Source organism: Haemaphysalis longicornis, unplaced genomic scaffold, assembly GCF_048455015.1.
Source record: "Haemaphysalis longicornis isolate Haplotype H1 unplaced genomic scaffold, Haemaphysalis longicornis Haplotype H1 scaffold_14, whole genome shotgun sequence".
Taxonomy (NCBI): domain Eukaryota; kingdom Metazoa; phylum Arthropoda; class Arachnida; order Ixodida; family Ixodidae; genus Haemaphysalis; species Haemaphysalis longicornis.
The window spans coordinates 22833688-22844716 of record NW_027526245.1 but is presented as its reverse complement, the minus strand read 5'-3'; the positions used below and the strand labels follow the sequence as shown (position 1 = coordinate 22844716).

General features: G+C 43.5%; 1 long non-coding RNA gene across 1 annotated transcript; it reads right to left on the bottom strand.

Moving 5' to 3' along the window:
• Nucleotides 1–3936: 3936 nt before the first annotated feature.
• LOC144165004 (uncharacterized) lies at nt 3937–8990 on the bottom strand. The gene is made up of 3 exons (XR_013321302.1): nt 8727–8990; nt 7253–7522; nt 3937–4380 (listed from the first exon to the last, which is right to left on the bottom strand). It is a non-coding gene; the product is annotated as an uncharacterized LOC144165004 (long non-coding RNA).
• Between the last annotated feature and the right edge of the window lie 2039 nt (nt 8991–11029).

Sequence of the window (11029 nt, the reverse complement as noted above, 5' to 3'; positions counted from 1 at the left end):
ATGATCAGCCTTCCAGACCGTTTCTAACAATATATCGCATATAACTATGAACAGCTACGCCACCGTCCGCTTTTGTGTGCCTTCTATGGAAAAATAAACAGCTTATTACAATGCTCTAATGCCGCGATATCGGATATAATGACTGAATCGGGTTACAGCAAGCACCGAAAATGCGAGCTGCCGCCGGCTCCCTATGCCAACCACGCCGACACCACGCGCTGCAATGCGCGTCGCATCCCGTCTACCCCTAAGAAACGAGTCAATTGCGCCGCTTACGCGGAAGCGAGACGAGGAGGGGAGCAGTTCTCCTTCCAAACACCCCTCCCGATGCCGCCGCTTTGGCGCCGTCCCCGTGACTTCTTTGAATTTGACTTGGTGCCTTTTCAACTACGTCCGTTTTTGCGCGGATCAGACGTCTCGGCCGATGTTTTGAAAACGTCTGAGTGCCTCACTGAAGAGGCGATCGTTGCGCGGATTCGTGCTGCGGACAGCGGTGGCAGTGACAACTCTGACGACGGGGTTGCACAGCCTACTCGGGTAGCACCTTCGCAGGAGGCCCAAAACATGATAGTCTCTCAGGGACTTCGTGTAGACCACGGACCCTTCGCTCAGCTAGGTGAGGCACCTATGGATGCTCTTGAAAAAGATGTGCGCCAGCTTTATGTGCAGCAAACAAAGCTAACCGAGTATGGCTTCTTTTCCAGAAATAGGTAGCAGTACAACCTTGATTGCCTCCGAATAAAATGTTTTGAGCTCTGCTCAGTCTTTTTATTCAGCAACCCGCATATAACAATAATCGGTTAGAACGATGTGATTTCCTTGGCACTTGGATGTTGTTATAAGTGCACTAGACTGTACTACACACTAAAAATTTTTACGCCCAAAAAGGTGCTTCAGCTTGTCGCCGCAGGAGCACCCTAAAAACTGAATATTTTACACCCTTTAGGGTGCTTGGATTCTGTCGCCGCAGGAGCACCCTTTGTGAAGCACCCCAGAAGACGGGTGACATATAGCACCCTTTGAACCCTAAAAGTATCCTAGGGTGCTACTTAGCACCCCAATCTGTAAGAGCATCTTCTGCAAAAGCACCCACCTAAAGGGGTACAAGAAGGGTGCGTCATCCTCGGTTCATAAATGGCGCAGCAGGTGTGAAACCTCATATTGCACAATATGACACACGGTTATGGTATGAAATATTCGTGCTTTCCAAGCTCGGTTCTGTGAGACATTCATTGAAGCTCAACATCAGTTGATAATTTCCTTGAACTTGTGTCACCGATTGTTAAAACATCAATTTAAAGAGTCAGGAGCCACATCTCAGTACAGAGTTATAACTTTAGAGGTAGTTGATTATTCAAAACTTCGAAAAAAACCAATTATATGTTCACTTTGCCGAACTGCAGTACACATCCTCCGAACTTCACTGCACAGCATCACCATGCTACGCAGTGCAAGCAATTATGTGTGCAACACTCCAACCACACAAAACTTCCTTGAACCTTAAAACCCTTGGGTTCTCAGTATTGCATCAAACTTCCAATCACGGTAGCTACCTGCAATGTTTAGTGCCTTATTCTTGAGCTGAGCAGGAAAATTCAATATGAAGTAAGGCCAAATGCACAATATAGTTTCCTCCATACTGCGGCTCATAATCTACTCATAAAAGTTGGGTACCCAAGCCATTTATTTTCTTTTGCATTATTCTTTTTGCTTTACGAAAAAATATTCATATGGTACAGCACTTGCAAGGTTTGGTGGTATATGGAGTTTTATTAGCATACATTTAGACTAAATGACCCCACATAGCAATAACAAGAACTGCAAACATCACAGAACAATGCATATAAGTTCCCTGGTGAAGCCCATGGTTGAAATGTAATGTCATTGTTCCTAACACATTATTTTATCATGAGGCTAGCTTGTACATGGTGCCTTGCATTATGTCCCTGCCGGTGGATGTGGGTCATTTGTCACTGTTGCAAACGAAAAGCCCATTAATTTTGGCTAGTATTACGAAGTGCCTCACGGCAAGCATTCTACGTCTATAGACTTTTTTAGAGTTGACTAGAACTGAAATCAGCAAAAGATTCTCTACAAAACATTCAGTCTATCCGCAGCTTTAGGGTTTGCTAATTTCCATGTTTGGGTTTCTTCTGCCTTTCTTAACATTTTTCTTTTAATAAGGTGCATAAACAAAAGCAAAAAGCTTTTCTGTAAATCTTTGGTAGCTATATAATTGTTACAAAATATTTTACTCTAAATATGGCAGCTTAAACTTGGAATATTTGCATTTAAAAAGATTAAAATAAGCTTAAATTGATCATAAATTTTTTGCTGTTTTCACGCAAAACTGCACATGGGATATGAAGTGCACCGCAGGGAGGGCTCTGGATTGGCTTTAGAAAATTTGGGACATTTAAGGTGCACTGAACTCTCTACACATGCGCTTTTTCACTTTTTGTATCCACCAGGAAAATGGCTGCCAATTTATACAGCGATTCTTTATAGTAGTTGACGTGCATTTTAAAATAATCTCAAACATTATAGCCACAAAATTATTTTTACAAGTTGTAGACATTGCGCGTTACACCAGACATTGGACTACACTGTCAAGAGCTTTGATATCTACAATGACCTCTACAAAGCAAGCTTATACTGGTAGAATGTTTCATACCATAATTACTGTGTGTTCAGAGCTCACTTGTGAAGTATGGATACTGCTGCTTCAGCAAGAACCGAGGATGAGCACCCTTCCTGGTTCTGAAAAAAAAATAACAGAGGAAATGCCTTAAGCAGTATTCTGAAACAGGGTTGAAAGAAACAAGAATGAACAAGAAATTCTTTAAAAACATGTAAAGCAATGCAAACAAATATTTATTTCAACTTCATTTCTACAAAAGACCACCTCATGAAGACTGGTGATGGGGTATTGGCTCAAAAAAAAGAGGAGAGAGCACTTATACAAATGCTACAGGAGCCTTCGCAGCCAAAAATTGTTTGAGCACCTAAACTAATCACTGTTCAACAAACTCATAAAAAATGTTTGAATGCATAAAAAACCAGTGGTAAACACAGGAAACAGTTAAAACAGAATGACGGCACAAGTTTGTCCCGTCGTTCTCTTGTGTGTCCTGGGTTTTCCTTTGGTTTTTCATCCATTCAAACATGTACCAGCTAGCCCAGTCCAACGCCTTGGTATCATAAAAATATGGATAGTCAATCCTTACAGAAAGTTGAAAAAAATAAGAAAGTATAAAGTAGGTGACAAAATTAAAACGACAGCAAATTGGTTGGCTTTTAATTTTAAATGATAATATAAAGAATAATGGCAAGAATGAAAGTGAGCAGCACGCGAGGTACTATGTTGCTAGCCCGACATTCCACTTTGAAGCAAAATGTCCGCTTTCAACACTACATAGGCCAAACATGCAATGAGGCATTCCTTTAGGCACACAAAATATACCATAATTGTTAACAGATACAGTTTCACACATACACAGCGACATCATATAAAAATATATGGTTACCATACAAAGATTGATCATAACAAATATTCAGGACTACATTTATCAGACTGGCATCAATGTGCAAAGCAGCTTAATGAAGGAAGACGGTCTTCACTAAAAACATGTTAATATTGAGAGCTCATGTGCTTCCCTGCAAGTTGGGTGTGAAACCCACTGACACCTTAACTAACCTGCTTGAATCATACACTTTATAGACATTGAGGAATTTTACGAATTGGTTTATTGTAGCAAGCTGTCTAGTTTATTTCCCTGTTTCTCTTGGCATTTCGTGTCGAATTCTAAATTTGGTGACTAGACAGCTTTTACTATAGTCATGCACTGGTGACAACGAATATTTGATTTTACTTAAAAAAATTTTCAGTTTTGTTTTATTGCTCACCGGCCAACGATCTGAAATACCAGAGGCACTTAAAACGTATGTTGGCATTTTCTTCTTGCATTGTAGTACAACTAATCATGACTTTTACCATAATTTGTTCACAAATCGTAATATTTGGAAAGTATTCAGCCGAATGAAAATGTCATTTCAGAAGCATGCACAATCAACAAGGCCTCAATGACTCTCACGACGTGGGCCACTTGTTTCTGTCACAAATAACCTGATTGCAGACACATTCCACCGAAGACGAAGGTAACATGCCCTCTTGGGTGATGAATATTTAAAAAGCCTTACGAGTAAATTAGCTGCTGAGCACGTGAAATTGTGGCATTAAAACAAAAGATCTCTCTGTGGCATCTTTCAGTTGGAGGAGTGCTTGACCACGAACTTTGAGAAGCTGGAAAATGCTCCATGAGTCGCTCCAGCCAGCAGAAACGATGCAGGACACAAGTTGGTAGGCGGACCGTTGGCATCCTGCGATTGTGAACATATTTCTGTTTAGCAGATGCTCTTCTTTTTGTACCGCTGTTTATTTCACCTTAACAAGCAGCTGAACTCCTTAACGTTTGCAAAACAAAATGCTGGAATTCGGGACAGTTAGCAGGGTTACCTCAATTTTGCTTTTATACGAATGAACACAATGTAGGTAATCTGCACACAACTACAATCAAACTACAATTTTCACCTACTTCACTGCTAACATCAGCGTTTGACTGCTCAAGCCCATATATAGGTTAGACATGTGAGAAATCTGCTAAACTTATCCCCACAAACTGAACAATCAGGCATCAGAAATCGGCAAGGAAGGAGGTGTCACCTTTAAATGGCACTTTTTTTCTTCAAAACATAAACAACACCTGGAAGCTCGAAGCGTGAGAGGGGGTCTTTCACGCTGACAATGTCAGAACATAGCTTGCTAGTGGGCATGTGCACGATGTGCACAATGTGTTTCTGGAAAATGCGTGCAAAAGCTTGATTGATGTGTAGGGCGAGAATTGCAGCACGTTTTGACACAGGCCTTGTGGACGCTTCTGCCTGCTAATGTCAATGCGGATTCCTGCTAGTCGCCCGCTTCGCTTCTTTCTGAATATAATGCTTTAGGCAGCCACAAGGACTGCATCAAAACGTGCAGCAATTACCTACGTCCCACACATCGGTGAAACTCTCGCACACATTTTCAAGAAACGCAGTGCATACATCGTGCATTTGCCCACTAGAAAGCTGCATTCTGACATTGTCAGCGTGAAAGACCCCCTCTCGCGCTCCAAGCTTCCGGGTGTTGTTTATTAGATCCCATGCGCTGAATGCAAATCAGTGTACATTGGCGAAACGGGCAATCTGCACAGAAGGTTAACGCAGCACTGGAACGAAGTGAACAAGGGCCATGCAAAAACAAGTCCACTGGCAGAGCACCGTGAGAGGACGGGACACGTGGTCGACTGGAACAAGACAAAATTACTGACAACTGAGTGCAATCTATCTTCTGGATTACTGCTCGAGTCCCTCATCGTTCAGACGACGCCCAACATTATCAACATAATGGATGGCAATCTGCACCATATCTATGCAAACTCATTGCGCCGCGTAATGCCCAATATATAGCTTCGTTTTCCACGACACATGCTCACCGTGAACAAGCACCAAACCGTTAAATAGCTTTCTTGACTTGGTCAGTGACCTACGTTTCATCACTGCAATAATGCTTTTACCTGCCTACACGGCATTCCGTCAAACACTGGACTACACCACATGAGCCATTGCCGTTCTTAACCTGCACCAGAGTATATAACCTTTCACTACTGCTATGAGATAGACCCATAAATGCACTTCAATATGGCCTTTATATTTAGCTCTTTGAAACATTATGTATAATTTCACCTTTATGTTGCACCTGCTACAGCAGCTGGTAATATACCAAAAACATAGAAAAAACGGTGGTTTAACCCGCCAAAGCTACACTTGGGATATGGGGAGCACTGTAGGGGAAGGCTTCGCATTAATTTTGACTACCTGGGTATTTTTGTGCGCACCGAAATCTCAAAACACGGGCGTCTTTACGCGTTGCCTCCATCTGAAAAGCGGCCACACCAAGCGGTATCTAACCGACATTCGTCTCCACAGCACACCACCCTAGCCACTGCATTGGGTTAAACATATGAAATAAAGCGAGTTTTGGAGTGCAAATGAAAATATTATTCACACGTCTTATTTTCCGAATCGATCTACCTTTTGAAATCCACCATGCAATCCCCCCCTCCTCTACCGGCCTACCAAAACACCTTTGTCTCAAGACGTAATCAGGCTGTTGTTAATGAAGTAAGTATTTACAATTCGAGACTTGCCACCGTTAAAGTCATGCACTTTGTTTTAGAGATAAGCGACATTAGCCATTTGCAGCACCAGGAGTTAATTGTGTTAAGATCAGATTGAAAGCATTGACGGTAGCAGTTGAAAGAAATTGTGTGATAAATTACAACATCATCTGCAAATAGACCTACATGAGAGGATATGCAACATGAGACAGGACCAAGCAACCTGCCTGAGGGGACAACAAAGTAGCACGAGCAAAATAAGTATGTAGTTATTAGAAGTAAACTGCATTTGAGAAGAATGAAAATCTTTCGCTCAAGTGAGGACATTGGGGTGAAGTTTGAGAAGTAGTCTGTGGTGTGCAATGCGATTGAATGCTTTAGAAAAATCGAGAAATACTACCGCAGTTTGTAAGCCTGCGTCAATGGATCAATGTAGATGGTGAACAAATCCTGAAAGTTGTGTTTCTCAAGTAACCCCTGTGAAAACCGTGGTGATACTCGAATGTGATATTGTGATTTTATAAATAATTAGCGACCTGAGAGTGGATGAAATGTTTCCCGACCTTGCATATGGTGCTTGTTAGGGAAATTTAATGGTGAAGTACCGTCTCCTGATTTAAAGATTGGTGCTACGTCGACTATCTTCCAACCATTGAGAATAGTGCCTGTCATGAGAGACTGCGAAAAAAGCGCTGTCAGAATGCTACAGACTGCGGGATGTACTTTTCGGTATAGTATGATTAATACCAGTATGATCTGAAGTAGACCAGTTTGTATTGCAAGTTCAAAACCATAACGAAAGATCCTAAATATTTGCTTGGCTTGATTACATACGAATAATAGCTTCAAAGTCAGTTCAATTTCTCTTCTTGCCATTTAGTCATCGGCCCCAGATTCTCTTCAATATCTCTGCTAAGCAATGACACGCTCCAAACACACAGCACTGCTTCATAAAAATGTTTCAAATAATCAGCGGCCACAGCACTGCTAACAGGTATACATCATGGCAGGTTCCACAACATGCAATAACTAACCTGAAAGTACATAATCGGTGGGTGCACCGATATGGCAGCAGTGCCTGGACCGATGTGTCAAGCAAATGCGCTGACTTCTGAACGGGTGGTCCAAGCGGCCAGATGATGGATCAATGACCATTCCTGGCGGCAAAGCGTACGGAGCACCAACGAAAGGCCATGCAGTACTTGGGTACAGCAGGTGCAGTGTCGGTTGGCCAAGGGAGGCCTTGGCAAAGCCTTTGAAACTGGACTGGAAGGCAGCTGACCCAGGACAGCCAGCAGCAGCACCTGCAGGTGCATAATATGTGAGTGTGCTGACACTTGTTGAAATACAAGAGCACACACAAAGCACGAATGCTTACATCAAGTAGATTTTTAGTCGTTTAAAGACAGTAACCTCCATGGCACTAATAAGAACATTCCCGGAACACCCCAAGTGAAATTTTGGTCACAGTAAGAATGTATTTATTAGACCCGCAGGTACTGTGAGCGGGGTATGCATGATATATGCAAAGCTCACTGCTGAGCTAATTTGCATGGAACGCATGCTAGCAGCTCATCTGTATCCCTTGCTTTCAAGCGGAACTGGTGTGTGATAGTTGAGGCTCCTCCATTTCAATGTCTGACTTGTATCTGCACGTTCAATTCTCCAATATAAATCGAGTTGAGTGAGTGCCTACAGCTTTCTTGTTAGTCTCTGTATGACCTGCGGTTTTGCGAAAATGAGAACTGGCGAATTCGCTCAATTTTCTGCACTAATTTAAACAATACATATGCCTCTGATATCAAGCCCCAGACTTCCCGAGCGCTACTCTGACGGAATCGGCAGGCGCCTCGTAGGCGTTGTGAAATCTCCCCCACTACCCCGAGACTATGCTAACTCCCTGCGAGGCCACATGCGCGCATTTCACCTTCAATTTGCACGTATGTGAATTCTTCGCGGCCCGAAGACCGCGAGGCGTACGGTCGCCTGTCTCGCGAGCGCAATAGCTGCGAAGCGCACTGCACGGAATTCGTGTAGGGGGGGAGATTTCACAACACCTACGAGACGCCAGCCATGGAATCAAGTGTACGCTTTTTCACATGCACTTCCAGGGAACCTCCTGCTCATGTTATTTCTTGGTATACCACGGGTATTCACGAGGGAGGACTAATCACAGCGTTGTGCCACTCACGCGAAATTGCGACTGTGATCTGCAACCGCAAAGGCACTGTTTGAGAGACACATAAAGAAACGCCCTGGTGTTAAAGAGCCTTGCGTGATGTGAAATTATTAGCAGCCGTGTACCACAGCGCAAACATCGTAGCCAAGGTCTAGCTTCAGCGTAAATTGATGCTGACTTCTGCGGAAACGGTGGACTGGGCGCCACACAAGTATACTAACTCACGTAGGCTCTCAGAGCAAACGAGATGGGGGTCTAGCGAATTACTGACCCATAAACACCACAACTCGTTCCAACCAAATACAGAATAATAAAAAATGCGTACTTACCCGAGCAAAAACGATGTTTCCAACGTACAATTCTCCTTCACTGTCGTCTTCATCTCGCGGACACACGAACACGCTTTGTTCTGATGCAATGTCATCCACTTTTGACGCGCAGTATTTTATCCGGCGATGATCGTTCTTCCGGGGTCCCCATGTTCAACACACGCGTAGGTTGGAAGGGTAGACATCACCCATAAAGCTTTTATAACTATGATTTAAGCTTGAAATAGATAAAACTGATCAAATCACGCCAGCAACCACTCGGCAGGAAACGCCATAAAAAAGCCCACAAAAAGTGAGAGATAGTTGCCAGGCTTCAAATGCAGCACCTCCATGTTTGACGAAAATTGTGTTACTACTGTAATGTTGGTAATTATCTTTCTGCTTTCAAAGTCTGAAATGTGTTTATAACTTAAATTTAAGGTTTTTAAACACAAAACTTTAATACACATAAAGTAATTGACATATATACTGATATTGTAAAGAGGTTTTGACGTTTGTTTTGGTTTTGTTTTCACGGCTGGGCTTCTCAAGAGAGAAGGTGCGAGAAAACGAGCTACTTTGGGTTTAGGAAGAGGGCGGTAAATGTCGGCATGATAGAAAGCAAGGATCAGGCGCTTACCCTGGTCGTACAAAAAAGAGCTAATAAAACCCTCACCTAAAAAAAACCCAGGTTCGACGAGGAATCGAACCATTGACCTACAAAACAGTAAACGGACGCGTTAACACTTAGTTATTTCGGCTGGCGGGATTTGCAGCGCCTAAATCAACTTTATACTTACGTAAGTTGTCAACGAATATTGTCGCTTGTGCCTAGTTTATGCCGCATATTTGAAATTCTGTATGTCCTAACGCTTGTTTCTTACGCACCGGTCTTGCAGACGAGGCCGCATTGCTAGCACTGCAACCGATTGAGCCAAAGCTCCCTTATTTGACTCAAGAAAAGCTATCGCAGTCAACCCGACCTTTTCTGCGCAAGCCACGGTAGCCACGAAATAAATGGAATGTGCCGTTAGAATTATGGCGTTGATAACGCTTGTTTGTCCGGAACCGTCTTGCAGACAAGCAACGTCGCGCTAATATTACAAGCGATGTCACTCCTGGCATGTCAGGCGCATATCAAACCCGTCGTGTAAAACGACTGCTAACAGTGCGAAAACCTCTGAGTTTGTAACAAGTGGGGATTATTAGAAAGCGACCGAAGCATGCGGTGGCGGCGACGTAATAGGTACAGCAAACAGGTAGGCAGAACGGCAGCGACGAGCGAAAATGATTTTACGCGACCGCCCCCGTCGGCCTGCGCAAAAAAGGAAGATAGAACCCCTGCATACACGCCCTCGAAGAAAGCTGTATAGCCGATTCAGTTTGTTGTGGACGAAGAGCAACCGAGGCTGCAGCCACAAACGATATTGCTTGCCGTGGTACGAGCCAAAGCATATCTTCACATCGTTATGTTATCGTCCGTCTGACTGTTACTTATTGAAGGGAAAATTCAGAACACAAACGTTGACGTCTAGCGTCTATGCCAGACATAGACGCTGCTGTTTAGGCCCTAAAAACCACCTTCGGGGCGCCTGTCGGTTCTGTCTGATGGCGCGCTCGCGCCGCTGATTACGAACGAGGCGTCTCATGGCGTTCACTGATTGTGTTGGCGAGCCGGTAAACCGGTAAACGCCATCACGGTTAAACTCCCTGTTGGAAGACTACGCTGTTGGGACGATAGAGTGCCGACAGAGCTTCTTATTGGCCCCACAAACGCCATCAAGGTTAAACTCCCTGTTGGAAGACTAGGCTATTGGAACGATTGAGTGCCGACAGAACTTCGTATTGGCCCCACAGGCGTGCTGTGAGCCCAACAAGAAAGTCTTGTTGGACTTTTTGCCCGGGGCATAATAATACGGGAACAAATTCTTAGGTAAATTCGATTTCGTTGAGAACAGCGATGCCTCGCGTAAAAGTTCTATTTATAGGACTACAAGAGTCATTTTGTAGCCTTCCCTTCCCGTGCACCCAGACATCGAAACGAACCTTGTGATACACTCGAAGAAGTAGATTAGTGCAGAGTGGAATTTAAACATTCAGCACGTTTTGTGCAATTTACGAAAAGCAATTTTAGAGCATTTCCCCTGGTCTATGTGGAGAGTTCATATTTAAACCTCTCAACGGGAGGTGAAATAGTGCAATGCGCGGTTTAAACATTCAGCCTGTTTTAAATGCAGATCATTTCAGTAACTCACGATGTCACCCGCGTTGACGTCCGTAGTCCGCACCGCACCCCTCCTTACTATATATAAAAAAAAATACTG